General features: G+C 44.7%; 1 pseudogene; it reads left to right on the forward strand.

The window, feature by feature from the left end:
- Window positions 1-17364, forward strand: part of LOC127581026 (Fc receptor-like protein 5) — a 94527-nt pseudogene that overhangs the window by 23412 nt on the left and 53751 nt on the right.

The raw sequence follows: 17364 nt of genomic DNA on the forward strand, positions 1-17364 counted from the left end.
GACCCATTGGACATGTTCCTTCTTGGATCTCCAGATGAAATAGAAAATGGCTTGGGTGACCACCATGGCACCAAAGCAGGGTTTGGGCCACACCTTCACCAAGTACAGCACCTCACACCTCACACCTGATGACAAGGGAGCACTGCTCCAGCAGTCCCAATATTCCTCTAACCTTGCCTCTCACTCTAGCATCAGCCCCTCTGAACCAGATCCCCAGTGCCTTCGGGTAGTCAGAGTTGACGGTGAACCTGTCAAGCCATTTGCAGAAGAGCATGGTCTCATATTTCCTGCAGTTGACTACAACCCCTGATTCCATCTCAAACTGGTCACAGTAGACAGTGACATTAGTCATGTACAGAGAAGTTTTGATCAGAGTGCCCCCAATGCCTGGCATCATCACCCCTCTTATGCCCCTCTTCTTGATGGATTCAACAAAGTGTCCTATGCACCACAAAAGCAAGGCAAGGTAGAGCAAACAACGTTCCCTGACACCAGACTTGATTGGGAAGCATCTGTTTGCCATCCATTGATTTGGGCTGCACTGATATCTGCGTTGAGCAGTGGGGTGCAATTCCTGATGCACTCCCCAAAGCCCACTTTGGAGAGAATGTCCATCATGTATGTATGCAATATCCTGTCAAAGGGATTCCTGAGCAGTTCAAGGCTGTCAGGGATTTTCCCGCTGGATACAGCCCATCTCAGAACAGGTTTGATCCTATTGTCAATGACCTTGGACAGGATCTTGTGATTGACATTCAGTGGTGGCTTCATTAAATCTACATTCATCCCATTGTATGAAACAGTTTACTTTCCACTCAAACCTGAAAGATTTCCCCCTCAGTTTCAGGTACATTGTGGGCAGGGAAATATGTAAGAGGAGTTGTGGGAAGAGCGATCACAATTGATTGTCCCTATGAAGCAACGTACCGCTCACACACAAAGTATTGGTGCCATGGGTGGACCCACCAATGTTCAGTTTTAATGCAAATAAATGGGCAACACGGACGGAGGGGAAGAGCGTCAATCACAGATAACCCGGCACGGGAAATATTTACTGTTACTGTGGAGGATCTTCACTCTGGAGATACAGGATGGTACAGCTGTGGGATTACAACACCTGGCCTGGATCCAATGTTTCACGTACATCTACAGGTATCTGACTGTACGTTTCTCAATGATTGACTTTATGTCTCTACTGAAATGTCTGATCCATGTTTTCTCTGGGAAGGGTCAGGGCAGCACCGATATCCCGAGGCTCCGCAGCAGTGCAGAGTCCTGCGGGGAGTGGGCAGGGGTCGGGAAACCCCACTCATGTTGCTCTCACCCCGTGCGGGGTCTGTCCCACTGGCTGCCGATTTCAAACTGGGACGCTCTAGTGATGGAATCTTGTATTCAGAGGAAATTGCGAATGCTAATGCGTTGTGTGCGGAGACTGGAGTGATGGAAGACGAGAACCAGGGGACCTCTGTTCCTATTCTGTCCACAGGAGAAGGGTGAGGGCAGGGATGCAAAGTTATACCATCCTTTGCAATTTCCGCCAGCTCCAACAAGATTCCACCACAAAATACGCATTCCCCTCCTCTCCCTTTCAGCACTTTGTAGGGATCACTCCCTCTGCGACTCCTTTGTCCCCTTGTCCATCCCACCTACTACTCCCCATCGAATGGCACTTTCTTGTGCAACTGCGGGAGATGCAACACCATTCCTTCTTCCTTCCCACCATCCAGGGACCCAAACGTTCTTTCCAGGTGAAGCAGTGATTCACTTGCTCTTGTGCCTGTCTTGTGCACTGCATCCGGTGTTCCCAATGTGGCCTCCTCTACACTGGAGAAACAAACTGTAGATTGGGTGATTGCATGTGGAGGGTCTGCCCTTATCTTCCACTTGCCTGCTCTTTTAATCCACCATCTGACTCTGAATCTGTTTGTGCCTTCCTGTGGACAGAAGATGGAGTGTTGGTTCTGAAACTGTCATTGGGCCTTGCTGTAACAGTGCAGAGGTCACAGACAAAGAGATCAGAGTGAGAATGGGATGGAATTGAAGGTTTAGTCAAACAGCTCAGGGTCACTCCAATGGACTGAACAGATGTACTCTGCAAAATAATCTCCTAATCAGTACTTGGTTTCTCTAGTGTAGAGGAGGCCATGTGTGAACACCAAATGCAATAGACTAGATTGGAAGAAGTGAAAGTGAATCAGTGCGAAGTCTCTTCAGTGATTTGCTGTTCACAACGTGGTTTCCTCTTCAGCTCAGCAGAAATGACTCTGAGCTATCTGTTCCCTGCCACTTTTATTCTCCATCCCACTCTGACCTCCTGCTCTGTTGCAGGACCCAACGCCAGCTTGAGGAATGACACCTCATCTTCCAATTGGGTATGTTGCAGAATTCTAAACTAAATATTCAATTCTCCACCTTCAGATAAGATGCTCTTTCTTCCAGTCTACATGAGAACCATTTGACCCTGCTCGCCATTTTAGCACTCAGAACACAGAATAGTACAGTGCAGGAACAGGGCCTTTGGCCCATGATGTTGTGCCAAATTAATTAAAAATATTTGTAATTCCCTAACTTAACGAATCACTTCTGCCTACACAGTGTGCATATCCCTCCATTTACTGCACATTCATGTGCACATCTAAGAGCCTCTTAAACACCTCCATCGTATTTGCTTCCACCACCATCCCTAGCAGCGTATTCCAGACACCCACCACTCTCTGTGTGAAACACTTGCCCCACACATCTCCTTTGAACTTTCCCCATCTCACCTTAAATGCATGCCCTCGAGTATTAGACACTGCGACCCTATAAAAAAGATATCAGTTGTCTACTCATAATCGGCCTCTCATAATCTTATAAACTTCGATCAGGTCTCCCCTCAGCCTCCATCACTCCAGAAAGAACAACTCAGGTTTGTCCAACCTCTCCTTATAGCACATGCCCTCTAATCCAGACAGCACTCCAGTAAACTTCTGCACCCTCTCCAAAGCCTCCATATACTTTCTGTAGTGGGGTGACCAGAATTGAATGCAATCCTCCAGATGCTGCCTAACTGGAGTTTTACAAGGCTGCAAACTAACTTCCTGACTCGAACTCAATGCTTCGACCAAGCATGCGACATGCCTTCTTTACCGCTCTATCAATCTGTGCAGCCACTTTCAGGGAGCTATGGACTTGGACCTCAAGTTCCCTCTGTACATCAACACTGTTATGGATTTCACCGTTAACAGTGTACTGTCATTTATATTTGATCTCCCAAACTGCAAAACCTCATATTTGGCCGATTAAATGCCATCTGCTATTTGTCCACCCATATCTGCAACTGATCTACATTTTGCTGTATCCTTTGGTAATCTTCTACACTGTCCACAACACGACCATTCTTTATATCGTCTGCGAATTTACTAACCCAGCCATCTGCACTTTAATCTATTCATATACTGTATATACATCACAAACAGCAGAGGTCCTAATGCAGATCCCTGCAGAACACCTCTAGTCACGGATCTCCAGCCAGAATGTCCCATTGACCACTACCCTCTGTCTTTGAGTGGCAAGCCAATTCTGAATCCAAATGGCAAAGTCACCATGGATCCTGTGCATTTTATCTTCTGGATGATCCTTCCAATGAGAACCTTGACAAACCCCTTTCTAAAATCCATGTAGACAACATCCACAGCTCTACCTTCATCAATCGCCTTTGTACTTCCTCGAAAAACTCAATCAAGTTAGTAAAACATGCCTTGCCCCTCACAAGGCCATGCTGACTGTCCTTATTTTAGGCATTGGTCCTCCAAATGCTCATGAATCCAGTCCCTAAGAATCCTCTCCAGTAGTTTACCTACCACTGGCATGAGACTCTGCAGATATAGTTACAAGGATTATCCTTATCTCCCTTCTTAAATAACAAAACAACATTAGCTACTCGCCAGTCCTCCGGGACCTTGCCTGTGGCTGGAGAGGACACAAAGATCTTGGTCAAGGCCCCAACAATCTCATCCCTCGCCTCTCTCAATAACTTGGGGTATATCCCTTAGGCTCTGGGGACTTATCCACTTTCATGTTCTTTAAGAGACCCAACACTACCTCCTTTTTTATCTCAAAATGTCCTAGCATATTAGCACGCTCCACACTGATCTCACTACCCTCCATATCCTTCTCCTTGGTAAATATTGATGCAAAGTAATCATTTAGGACCTTGCCCACATCCTCCGCCTCCAAGCATATATTAGGTCCTTCATCTTTGAGTGGTCTTACCTTCTCTCTAGTTATCATCTTGCTCTTGATGTATTTGTAGAATGCCTTAGGATTGTCTTTAATCCTACTTGCCAAGGATTTTTCATGGTCCCTCCTGGCTCTCTTTGTTCCCTTTTTGAGTTCCTTTCTGGCTTCTTCATAATCCTCAAGGGCTGCATTTGATTTTAGCTTCCTAAACCTTATATCGGCTTCCTTTATCATCTTGACTAAATTCACCACCTCTCTCGACATCCAAAGTTCCCTTACCTTGCCATCCTTGTCCTTCCTTCTTACTGGAATATACTTGTCCAGTACTCTGTGCAGTTGGTCTTTAAACACCCTCCACAGGTCAGATATGGACGTCCAAAAACAGCTGTTCCCAATTAACTCTCCCTAGTTCCTGCCTAATAATTGTAATTTTCCCGGCTCCAATGTAATACTCTCCTGAAAGGTCCATGCTTATCCTTATCTGTAGCTATCTTAAAACTTAAGGAGTTGTGGTCACTGTTCCCTAACTGTTCTCCAACTGAACAGTCAGTCACCCGGCCAGGATCATTTCCAGTGCGATCGCTCTCTCGTTGCACTAATACTGATTTAAGAAACCCTTCTGGATGCACCAAACACATTCTGCCCCATTTGAGCCTCTTGCACTAAGGAGGTCCCAGTCTATGTTAGGGAAGTTGAAGTCACCCACAACAACAACCCTGTTGTTTTTACACCTTTCCTTAATCTGTTTGTCAATGTTCCTGCGGCTATTGGGAGGTCTGTAGTATAATCCCATCGGAGTGATTGTACCTTTTTTATTTTTGAGTGCTACCCACATAGATTCAGTGGATGAGCTCTCCATTATGTCCCCTCTGAGTGCAGCTGTGATATTGTCCCTGATTCATAGTGCAACTTCACCCCTTCCACCCACCATCCCCAACCCGACTTTCACCTCCCTTTTTATCTTTTCTAAAACATTGAAAACTGGAACATTAAGCATCTGGTCCTGTCCCTCTCTCAACCAAGTCTCTGAAATGACCACATCGTATTTCCATGTACTGATTCATGCTCCAATTTTATCATCCTTACCCCTAATACTGCCAGCATTAAAATAAACACACTTCAACCCACCAGTCCCATCGTTTCTATTTCCTTGCTCCTGCCTATCCTTCCTTACTGGTCATGACATCTACATTCCTCTCAATCCCTCCACTTTCTGACCCAGTGCTCTGGTTCCCATCCCCTTGACAAACTAGTTTAAACCCTTCTGAATAGCAGCAGAGAACCTCCTGGCCAGGATATTGATTCCCCTCCAGTTAAGGTGCAACCTGCTCCTCTTGTACAGGTTGCCTCTGCCCTAGAAGTTCAATAATCCATGATCTGAAACCCTACCCCCATGCACCGGTTTCTCAGCCACAGATTCATCTGTCCTATGTTTCTATTCATGCCCTGACTAGCACGTGGCACTGGGAGTAATCCAGAAATTACTACCTTCAAGGTGTTGCTTTTCAGCCTCTCTCGTAACTCCCTACACTCACTGCACAGGACCTCTTCCTATTTTCTACTTATGTCATTGGTGCCAATGTGCACCATGACCTCTGGATGTCCACAGTGCCACTGACCTGGCTGCTGTTGCTGTGCCCTGATAGGTCATCCTTCCGTAGCAGTATCCAAAGGAGTATACTTGTAACTGAGCGGAATGTCCACAGCGGAATCATGCACTGTGCCTGCTAACTCCACCTTTCCTGGTGGTCACCCAACTATCTGCTGCCTGCACCTTAGGTGTGACCACCTCACTAAACCTCTTGTCAATGATGCTCTCAGCATTTCGGAAAATTCAAACATGTCCAACCCCAGCTCCAGTTTCGTCATGCCACAATCCCTCATCTAAATCTTAAAGTGTTTGTCTTTCCACAAATGTTGTCTGAACTGCTTTGCCTGTCCAACATTTTCCATTCTCTGTGTTTACTGCTCATTAGCACAGTTTTTCTCATCCCACCTACATAAGTCTAGCCCCTGGGCGGGTCCAGCCATCTCACCATTAACAACTTATTACACAGGCCTAGAAGCTGAATGTACTGATAACTGTCCCCGTTGAGCCATTCCAATTGCTCCAATTACAGACATTCCCTTTGCTCTATACATCTCTCCTGCACCTTCTCTCCATGTGAAAACTAACTTGCATCTGTCTCTTCATTATCCATCCCCCTCATCCCTCACCCCTCCTGTGTTCTCTCACTACCTACTGGCCACTGTCCCAACACTCCATCTCTCCTCTCTGTACTGGCTGTCTATCCTCTCCAATCTCAGCCCTGATGCAGTGCCTTGACCTGATACGTTGACAGTTCCTTTCCTCCCAGACATGTTGCTCGACCCGTTGAGTTCCACCGGCAGATTGATTTTTACTGCTGATTCCAGCACCTGCAGCCTCATGTGTCTCCATCCTCCCTTTCCCAGTCCAGATAAGGGTCTTGACATGAAACGTTGAGTGCCCGTTTCCTTCCAGAGATACTGCCTGACCAACTGAATTCCTCCAACAGCTGTTTTTTTTGCTCTACACTTCCCTCCCCCACCTTCTCCCAGAGAAAATTAACTTGCATCTCTCTCATTTCTAGTTCGAATGACAGGATGCCGACCTAAAGCATTGATGATTACTCCTTCTGCAGATGGTGCCTGAACTGTTGCATGTTTCCAGTGTTTTCTGTTTTTGTTCGAGTGAGAAACAAGTGTTGCTCATGGTGAATATAGCTTGAACATCATCAGGTTTCAGGAACCCTGGTTGATGAGAGATATTAAGGCTCTGGTTAAGAAAAAAGAGGGAGGTATACACTGCGCATAAGCAATTGGGAAGGAGTGAATCTCTTGATGACTACAAGAAGTGTAAGAGTGCACTTAAGAGAGAAGTTAGGAGGGCAAAAAGAGGATACGAGAAGGTCCTGGCTGGCAAGGAGAGGCAAAACTCCAAGAGGTTCTATAGCTATATTAAAAGGGTGTCTAAGGAGAGAATAGGTCTCCCTGAAGATCAGCATGGCCGTCTATGTGTGGAACCAAATGGGAGAGATTTTTAATGACTACTTCTCTTCAGTTTTTACTGTGAAGAAAATGTTGAAAGCAAAGGAAATGAGGGAAATGAGTGGTGTTGTCTTGGACCAAATACGAATTAGCAGGGAGGTGGTATTGAAGGCCTTAAAGTGCATTAAGGAGGATAAATCCCCAGGCCCTGACCTGGTAAGTCCTCAGACCTTGTGGGAAGCTAGAGAAGAAATTGCGGAGGCCCTTGCAGAGATTTATGCTTCAGCTCTGGCCACGGGTGAGGTTCTGGGGGATTGGAGAGTGGTTAATGTGGTAGCATCGTTTTAAAAAGATAGCAAAAGCAAGCCAGGAAACTACAGGACAGTGAGTCTGACATTGGTGGTGGATAAATTGCTGGAGGGGATTCTGAGGGACAGGAACTACCAACATTTGATGAGACAGGGTCTGATTCGGGACAGTCAGTACAACTTGCGCGTGGGAAGTTGTGTGAAGTCTCTTACAGCCCTTCAAGGAGGTAACCAAGAGGGCAGATGAGTGTAAGGCAGTGGATGTGTTCTATGTGGACTTTAGCAAGGCCTTTGACAATGTTCCTCATGGTAGGGTAGTCTGGAAGGTTAGATCACATGGGATCCAGGAGGAGATAGCTGATTGAGTTCATAATTGTCTCAGTGCTAGGAAGCAGAGAGTGATGGTTGAGGGTTGTTTCTTGGACTGGAGGCCTGTATCTAGTGGTGTGTCACAGAGGTCGGTGCTGGAGCCTCCAACCCCAGCACCCACTGACCAACCACCGCCCGGCAGTCAGCCTCTCCATCCAGCCGATTCCCGGTGGGAAACACCACTGGAGACTGGCTCCCTGCTGCTGAGAGAGATTGTAGCCCTGATTTTCACACTGACACGTCCTCTGTGTCGTCGCTGCTGTCCTGACCTGGAGTCCTGCTGTGTTCTGAGATAATGGCAGATGTGGCAGTTCAGGCAACTGGGAGGATGCAAAGACACAGAGAGGTAGATGAGCTGGTGAGATTCCAATCTGGCAGGTCCTGGCTGAGATACAGAAGTGGTGAAAATTGGAGAGTGTTTGATTTTCAGATGTTCGATCAATGTCTGAATGTTTGATCCTTTCCCACAGAACCCGTGTCTGTTCCTGTGCTTAGATTTCTGTCACCAGCAAATGTCTCCTGTGTTGGGGACTCAGTGTCAGTGTCCTGTGAGTCTGTCCAGGGATCCCTTCCCATTCAGTACACATGGTATGAAAAGACCCCGCCTGTGGATTCAAAGATCTCAGACACCAGGAAACTGGATCTACATTGTCAATCCTTCAAACACCAACACCATCAATATTACTGCACAACCTCAAATAATCATGGAGAAAAATCCAGTAAAATGGTCAATGTGACATTCTTCAACAGAACAGGGACCTGCACTTATGTGACAGAAATCAATGACGCTGGTAAGTGTCACTTTCAATAAACAACACAGCTGATTAATTTTTCTTTATGCCATGTGACAACTGATCTTGTCCTTGCTGGTCATGGTCATTGGTTTCTGTACATTCTTTATGACTTTTTAAAAATTATCTTTGCATCTTTTTACATTATTTTCTAAATATATCTCTAATCCATGAGCAGTTCTTTTTTTAGAAATTGATGGCAGGACTTAATCACAGGAAAGATGTAGCTGGAATAACATGGAGCATTTTCTGTGAAATGGGATAATGTTGCTCCAGAATCCGAGAATGGTGTCAGTGAGAAAAATATTCCACGTGATAATTTTCTTGTGCCATTAACATAGTTAATCATGTGAAAGATTTTACCCATTTTTAGCATCAGCTCTCTCGGTCCCTGCACTGCCTTATGTTGGACTGTTTGCCTGTTATCCCCTCTTTCATGGCCTGAAATATCTTCGATGGAAATATAGGGACAAACCCATTGTTTTTCTCACTGCCACCATCTCCGTTCCCCGCACACCAACACCATCATGTTCAATGGACAATACCACAGATTGTGCACCAGCGCTGGTTCCTGTTTGACTCTGGACTGATCATCTGTGTCCCTAGTTCTCACCTTGTCCAATGCTGCCTACTGTTCCCTATTTATCACTGCTCATTTCCAGCACTCCTGTATTCCATCTGCTGCTGAAACCCTCATCCCAATGCTCTCCTGGTAGGGCTCCTGTCTTACATCTATCATCAGAACATTCAAATCTCAGCTGTGTGTACAATAACTCACAATAAGTCCCATTCACTCATCATTGACAACAGTTTCCAGTCCCTTGCAAGCATGATAAAACTCCCACTCCCCATTCACATCTACCCGGTAAGTGTCATTTTCTGTAATCAATACAGCTGATTACTTTGTCTTGATGCCACAAGGTAGCTGCTTTTTTCGTTATTGGTGATGGTTATGGGTTTCTAATCTTCATAATATTCCCACCATCACCAAAGGCAGTTCTCAGTTATTCAGCAATGTGATGGGAACAAATGGCTGGGTGCTCTGGCTATGTCAGAAGCTCTGGGAGAAAACAGTATCCCAGTTGTAGAACTGAAGACTTGCGATCCAGAATTAGTTGCACCTCTAGCTATGGTACCATTACAACATTTGCATCTACCCAATATTGAGGAAAGTTGCCCATGTAGGGGCTGTTCTCAGAAGGCAGGATAAATTCAGCTGAACTAATTACCCAATCTGTTCTCAATCATCACCAGAGCGGTGAACCAGTCAAAGCTTTGGCCACAGTCTTACCAGTATCCCATCCCAGCCCACACCAGCTTACTCTCATATCTGGTCAACAGCACTATTTATTGAACACTTACACAACAATAACCTGCTCACGTTTGGCCCCTCCCACTCCCCATTTTAATTCTCCTCCCCATTTCCACACCAACATGTCTGTCCTCAGCCTCCTCCACAGCCAAGTTGAGGTTAAATGCAAACTGGAGGAACAGCACCTCATATTCCACCTGGGGAGCCTACAAGCCAGCAGCATGAACATTGGATTCTCCAGCTCCCAGTAACTGCTCCCCCTCTGTCCCTTTTCTTTTTTCTCTCTCCTCCTGAGACACACAGCCCCCATCACCACGTAGCTTTCCTCTCCCCCACCCTCTCCATCCGCCCATTGCCCATACACTCCTCCCGTCAGTTCCCCTCCCCCACCACTCTGCCCTCCCCTCATCCCTCCCTTTATTCCATGCTCCACCTCCCTCTCCATCATTTTCAGCCCTTTGTCATTTCCACCTATCACCTCCCAGCTTCTGACATCATCCCCACCCTCCTAACCCCCTCTGCCTATCACCCCCCCCACCCCCCTCCCGCAACCTATCACCTGCCAGCTCTTGCTCCACCCCTTCCCTCCGTCTTTTTTATACTGGCCATCTCCTCTCTATCTTTCAGTCCAGTTGAAGGGTCTCAACCCAAGATGTTGACTGTCCATTTCCTTCCATAGATGCAGCCTGACCCATTGAGTTCCTCCAACATTTGTGTATTGCTGTTTTAGTTACTGCCTCCTGCAAGCAATTCATGAATATCCTTCACCACCAGAAATAGTTACTGACAACAACCACATGCTTAGTGCAGAGTGGAACTGTAGTTCTCTCTGCTAACTTCTCACTGTCATGTTCTGTTGGTTGTCATTCTGGGAGTGTGTGAAGGCAGACCCATTGAGAAAAGCAACCCCACTTGAATATGGAGGAGGACATGGCTGAGTTTCTGTTCTTGGTATCATTTACCCCTCGTTCAGGGAGGGTGTGTGTTACACCTGCTCACCAATGCCCAGTTTAGGTTTCACCAATACATTCAGCTCCGAGCTTCATTACAGCCTCAGTCCAAACATGGAACAAAGAGCTGAATTTCCGATCTGGGGGGAGTGTAACTGCCTTTGGCATCAAGTCAGCATTTAATCCAGTGTGGCATCAAGGAGGCATCAAGGAGCCCTGGTCATACTGAAGTCAGTTGGAGTCAATTGGAAAACTCTCCAATAGTTACGTCATACCTTGTGCAAAGACTGTGGTTGGTGGAGGTCAATCGTCCCAGTCTTGTCACTGCAGGTGTTCCACAGTTCAGTGTCCAGGCCCAACCGTCTTCATCTGGTTCATCAATGGCCCTTCTCCCATCCTAAGGTCAGGAGTGGGAATGTTCACTGATAATGTACAACACCATTCACAACTCCTCAGAAAATGCAGTAATCCATGCATGCTTGCAGCAAAGCCCAGATGATATTCATGCAATTGCCATCTACCAAAATATAAAAATTACTTTGTCATGATATTCAGTGGCATCACCATCACTGTGCTGCCAGCATCAACATCCTGGGGTCAGCATGGAGCAGAAACTCAACTGGATCATTGCATAAATACTGTGGCTGCAAGAACAGGTCAGAGGCTGGATATCCAGCTGTGAGTGACATTTCCTCACATCCCAAAGACTTTCCACCTGCTCCAAGACTCAAGTTAAGTCCAGGGTATAATATCATATACTTGCTTGGATGAGTGTAGCTCCAGCCAAATACTGTAGCAGCTGGACATCTTCCAGGGCAAAGCAGCCCGCTCAATTGATGCACAAATCATTCCTTCCAGTGCTGTTGCAGTGCGTGCAGCGTTTAGAAAATTCACCGCAAACGTTCACCTCGAGTTCTCTCAAATGACCTAGAACGTTCAAGGGCACCGGCTAATGGGACCCTCCCCCCCACCCACCCAAGAAACACACCCAACTTATAACGGAAATATTTGGCTGCTCAATCATCATTGCTGGCTCTGAATCCTGGAACTCCCTCCACAACAAATCCATGGGAACACCTTCATGGAATAAGAATGAAGCCGACCACCATTTCTTAAGTGCTATCAGGTGTGGACCATAACACAAGAAAATAGGAGGAGAAGTAGGCCATCAGGCCCTTCAAATCTGTTCCACCATCTATTGCCATCATGGCTGATCTATGTTGGCCTCTGTTCCTCTTCTGTGCCATTTCTCCATACCTCTCTACTCCTTGGTCTATGAAAGATTTATCCACCTCTACTTGAAATACTTCTAATGATTCAGCTTCCACCACCCAACGGGGCAGAGAATTCCAGACATTCACCCCCCTCTGTGAGAAGAAACCTCTACATACCTCAGTCCTAAATAACCACTCACTTATCTCATAGTTATGTCTCCTTGTTCAAGAATCTCCCACTGATAAAATGCATCACAACGTCTATGCTGTTAAGCCCTTAGGATCCCATGTCTTTGAATAAGGTTAGCCCTCATTCTTCTAAACCCTGAGGAAGACCAGCTCAAACTATTTCATCTCCCTTGGTTGGAAAACTCTTTTTCTCTCAAACTATATCATGTTTAAACTTGGAAAAAATTAGGAGTGGTACTGTTGATCCTTAACTTAAATTTGAGGAAGTTTGGAGTCCATTTATTCAATATTTTCACATGATATAGATCCCCTTATAATAACCTTTCAATTTAGAGGAACGGAGTTGATGACATAATATTGCTCTGTTTCTATTGAGAAATTTTAGTCCAGTTTTTTTTTCTGTTTTTTTTAAATTTTTTTAGCTTAGTTTGGTTTGATATATTGTTTATAATTTTTCTTATTGTTTTGGGGATTCTTTTTCTTTCTTTTATATTTTATAATAAATCTTTTTCTTTTATATTATATTCATTCACTAACAGATCATTGGATCTACAGATTTTTTTTAATACTCTATTGTTCTTTATGATTATCTATGTCATGATTGTTCTCTTGATCTCTTTGTATTACATGTATAAACATTGATATATTAATCTGTATTAATTTGAAAACTAATAAAAAGATTGAAAAATAAAGAAAGGAAAACTCTCTCATCCTAGGAATTAGCCTGGTGAATCTCCTTCGTACTGGCTCCAATGTTACCATATCATTTATCAATTGGTGATGGTTTATTATTATCATGTGTACCTAGATCCAGTAAAAGCTTTTGTTTGCCTGCCATCCAGACAGACCATTACATACATAAGGACATCATGGTACTACAAAAGGGAAATAAAAAATGGAATGCAGAATAGTGTTACAGTTACAGAGGAAATGCACTGCAGGCAGACAAATAAAATGCAAGGACCATGACAAGGTAGATTCAGAGATCAAGTGTTCACCTTTATCGATAGATGCTGCCATTGAACCTGGTGGTATTTGGTCTCAAGCTTTTGTATCTTCTGCCCGATGGGAGGGGGGAGAAGAGAGGGTGGGAGGGGTCTTTGATTACGTTGGATCCTTTCCTGTGGGAAGTGTAAACAGAGTCAATGGAGGGGAGGCTGGTTTTTGTGATAGACTAGGCTGTGTGCACAATTTTTTGCAATTTCTTGCAGTCTTGGGCTAAGCAGTTGCCATACCAAGTTGTGATGCATCTGGATAGGATGCTTTCTATGGTGCGTCTATGACCATCCCTCCAATGGGTGCTAGGCCCCAGAAATAAATCTCCCAGTGCTGTGGAGACCAGCTCCCTAGCTGGAACTCTCTCTTATGTTCACACAGGATTAAATAGGGTTTGCAGTCCCAGCAGTCTGAGCCCTTTAACATCCCCAGCAGCATCTCTGCAACACCAGTGCTCAAATATGGGAAGGACACAGAAACTATCAGTAAATATGACCAACAGTCAAGTGTTGGCAGCATCCGTCATTTGCTGCAAAAGGCAGTCAATTACTCTGAAGAAACATCACCACATGTGTGAAACCTATCAGTCCTTTACTTGAGGCAAGAACTTCCTTCTGACAATCATGCTCTCTTGCTCGACTGCAAGTGAAACTGAATTGTATTTTATTGTCTCAACAGGACCTGATTACTCTTGTGAAACTTTTACAACAGAATCACCGACAACAGCACATTCTGCAAATACAGAAATAACATCCAACAATAATCAACTGGAAACCACTCAATCCAGTTTTGCTGAAAGGTACGACATTCTTATTGCTGCTTTTTTGATTGGCACTGCTTCTGCTTGAGAGACAATGAAGCAAGAAAGTCCCTTTTCATTCAAAACAAATAATGAGATTGAGTATACTGATGCTCGTACACATTAAACGCTACAGACACAAAGGCAAATTTCCCTCTCTTAATATTCTGTACAATTTAGGGATAAAAGGTGAAAAACATCATTCATGTTGGAATGTAGTTAATCAAAATTGAAATTGTGCCTGGTTGGTGCTATTGTGTTCTGTTTGTTGTTGGGAAGTTCCTCCATTTGTGCCCCTCAGAGGGCGTTCCCTGCAGTATTCACCATGACTGCTCCATCACCAACCCATGGTGTGAGGTGAGTTGTATTTACCTGTCAGTGCTGCAATGCTGATTTACCTTGCTGTGACCTGCTCTGGTGTGGCACTGACAGGGAAAGTTCCTGGTGAACTATGGGCTAAGGGCATGGCCCTTGATCTTATTTGTGAGCAACACCTTGCAGAGTTGGTCAAAATCTCAATGCCGGTCACTGCAAGTACAGGAAATATCTCCTCCTAAAATTTGTCCCTGGGCGGTGAGCAAATGAGTTCACACTGTTTGCCCTGAGATGATTGCATTAGGCCTTCTTCTGGGTCTGTTGAAGATGTTCTATAGTCAGGTTAACGAAGAAATTTTGACCAGGCACCAGTAAATGTCCAAACCAGTGTTAAACTTGGTGGAGGTAGAGCTGGTGATGATTTCGGGGTGAGAGCCAGTTTTAAGCAAATGCATTGTATCCTTTCATTAGATGCTCATGATGCGAGAGTTTGCAGAGAAGCCTGTAGATATTGCCCCAGAATTTCCTCACAAGTGCCACTGTCCAGGTTCTCACACACGTGTGATCATTTTGATAAAATGTTTGATTACTGTTTATAAGATAGGATGAGATATCTTTATTAGTCACATGTGCATCGAAACACACAGTGAAATGTATCTTTTGCCTTGAGTGTTCTGGGGGCAGTCCACAAGTGTCGACATGCTTCTGGCACCAACATAGCGTACCCACAACTTCCTAACCCGTACATTTTTGGAATGTAGGAGGAAACCGGAGCACCAGGAGGAAACCCACACATTCATGGGGAGAACGTACAAACTCCTTACAGACAGCAGCTGGAATTGAACCCGGGTCGCTGGTGCTGTAATGATGTTACACTAACTGCTACACTACCGTACCTCCCCTTCTTGAAATCTGCAATAATTCGAAATTTGCAATAATTCCTAATCTTTTAATAATTGTTTCATTTTGTTATTTTTCACATATTCTCAGCCAATCAGGATTATTCATAGTTTTGACTGTTTGGACAGCCGACTGCGATGGCCAGGCCAGGTTTGTTCTGCTTCCTGCACTCCTCTGCGGTGTGGGGTTTATGGGTGGATGGCCCAGCCTTGGGTGTCTCCTCCACTGAGGTTTGAGTTAGCTTCTGCTGCAAATTTCACAAAGTGGTCGATTCAAGTCCATTCTCGAGTCAATATCTTGGTGACCACTCACTGCAATACTGACTGAGGGCTTTGTGGTCAGCAATGCTCTCTGTCAGATATGAAGACCTAGATAAATCCTCTCCGGTGGGTGTAACAGTTCCCATGTAATAATGATAAAGGATCAGGCTTGCTTTCCCTGATGACCTGGACAATGTTCACTCCTTAACCAGCATCACTATCAGTGGTCATTGTTACATTACTGTTTGTGGGAACTTCCTGTGAGCAGATTGGATGCTGCATTTCCCACACTGCTGCAATGTCTACACATCATTTACTGGGTTGCACACATCCTGAGGTTATGAAAGGTGCCGTGTAAATGCCAGACTTTTGTTTTTTGACACATGGCCAAGAATCAATGGTGAACCAGGCTGAAACTTTCCTGTTCTCTATACCACAGACCCACTTACAAAATTGAGCTTGGTGTCATTGGGGGTCTTCTCATGGTGTTTGTCATTTGCCTACTTTTGTACCTAAAGTGCAAAAACAGTGGTAAGTTTATGTTTTTCTTTAATCATTTTTGTGACAGTTTGAAGCAGAAATTCATATTTATTCTTGGTACATGAAGCATGGAAGTATAAAGAATCTCTTACTGTAACTAGGTGACAGTAATTATTCCTCGAAACATTGTTGGATGAAAAATTCAGTTTGATTGTGGAATGGCAGAGTTGCATGAGATCTCAGAGATTTAAATGGCCTCACTGTCTCGGCTGTCAGACTGAACTTTGGGGAGTGACAATTGTTTTTTTTCAAGTATTAAGGGTTCCCTGATCTAAATTTTGAATTACATCTTCCACTTAACTGTGATTAGTTGCACAATTTATATGTAAGCATTCTATTCCCATGAATTTTCTAAAGAAATAATCAAGGTGCGCCTGGTATCTCTCCTCCAGTCACTGCATCTCTCCAGAGAAATCTCCCTGCTTTTACTGGGAGAAATTGCTGTAGAGTCAGTCAAGAGTTCTGTAAAGTTTCTTTTAAATATTCCTTATAAAGAGAGAATTCAGAAATTAGAGGTGCAAAGGGACTTGGGAGTCCTAGTGCAGGATTCCCTGAAGGTTAACTTGCAGTTTGAGTCGGTAGTAAGGAAGGCAAATGCAATGTTAACATTCATTTTGAGAGGACTGGAATATAAAAGCAAGTATGTAATGCTGAGGCTTTATAAGGTTTTGGTCAGATGACATTTGGAGAATTATGAGCAGATTTGGGCCCCATATCTAAGGAAGGATGTGCTGGTGTTGGAGAGGGTCCAGAGGAGGTTTCTGAGAATGATCCCAGGGAGGAAAGGGTTAATGTACCAGGAGTGTTTGATGGCTCTGGATCTATACTCACTGAAGTTTAAAAGGATGAGAGGGAATCTCATTGAAACCTACCAAATGTTGAAAGACCTGGATAGAGTGGACGTGGAGAGGATGTTTCCAGTAGTGGGAGAGTCCAGGACCAGAGGGCACAGCCTCATAATAGAAGGTCATTCCTTTAGAACAGAGATGAGGAGGAATTTCTTTAGCCAGAGGGTGGAGAATCTGTGGAATTCATCGCTACAGACGGCTGTGGAGGCCAAGTCATTGGGTGTATTTAAAGCGGAAATTGATAGGTTCTTTATTAGTAAGGGTGTCAAAGGTTACAGGAAGAAGGCAGGAGATTGGGGTTGAGAGGGAAAAATAAATCAGCCATGATTGAATGGCGGAGCAG

This window comes from Pristis pectinata, chromosome 20, assembly GCF_009764475.1.
Source record: "Pristis pectinata isolate sPriPec2 chromosome 20, sPriPec2.1.pri, whole genome shotgun sequence".
In the NCBI taxonomy this organism is placed as follows: Eukaryota; Metazoa; Chordata; class Chondrichthyes; order Rhinopristiformes; family Pristidae; genus Pristis; species Pristis pectinata.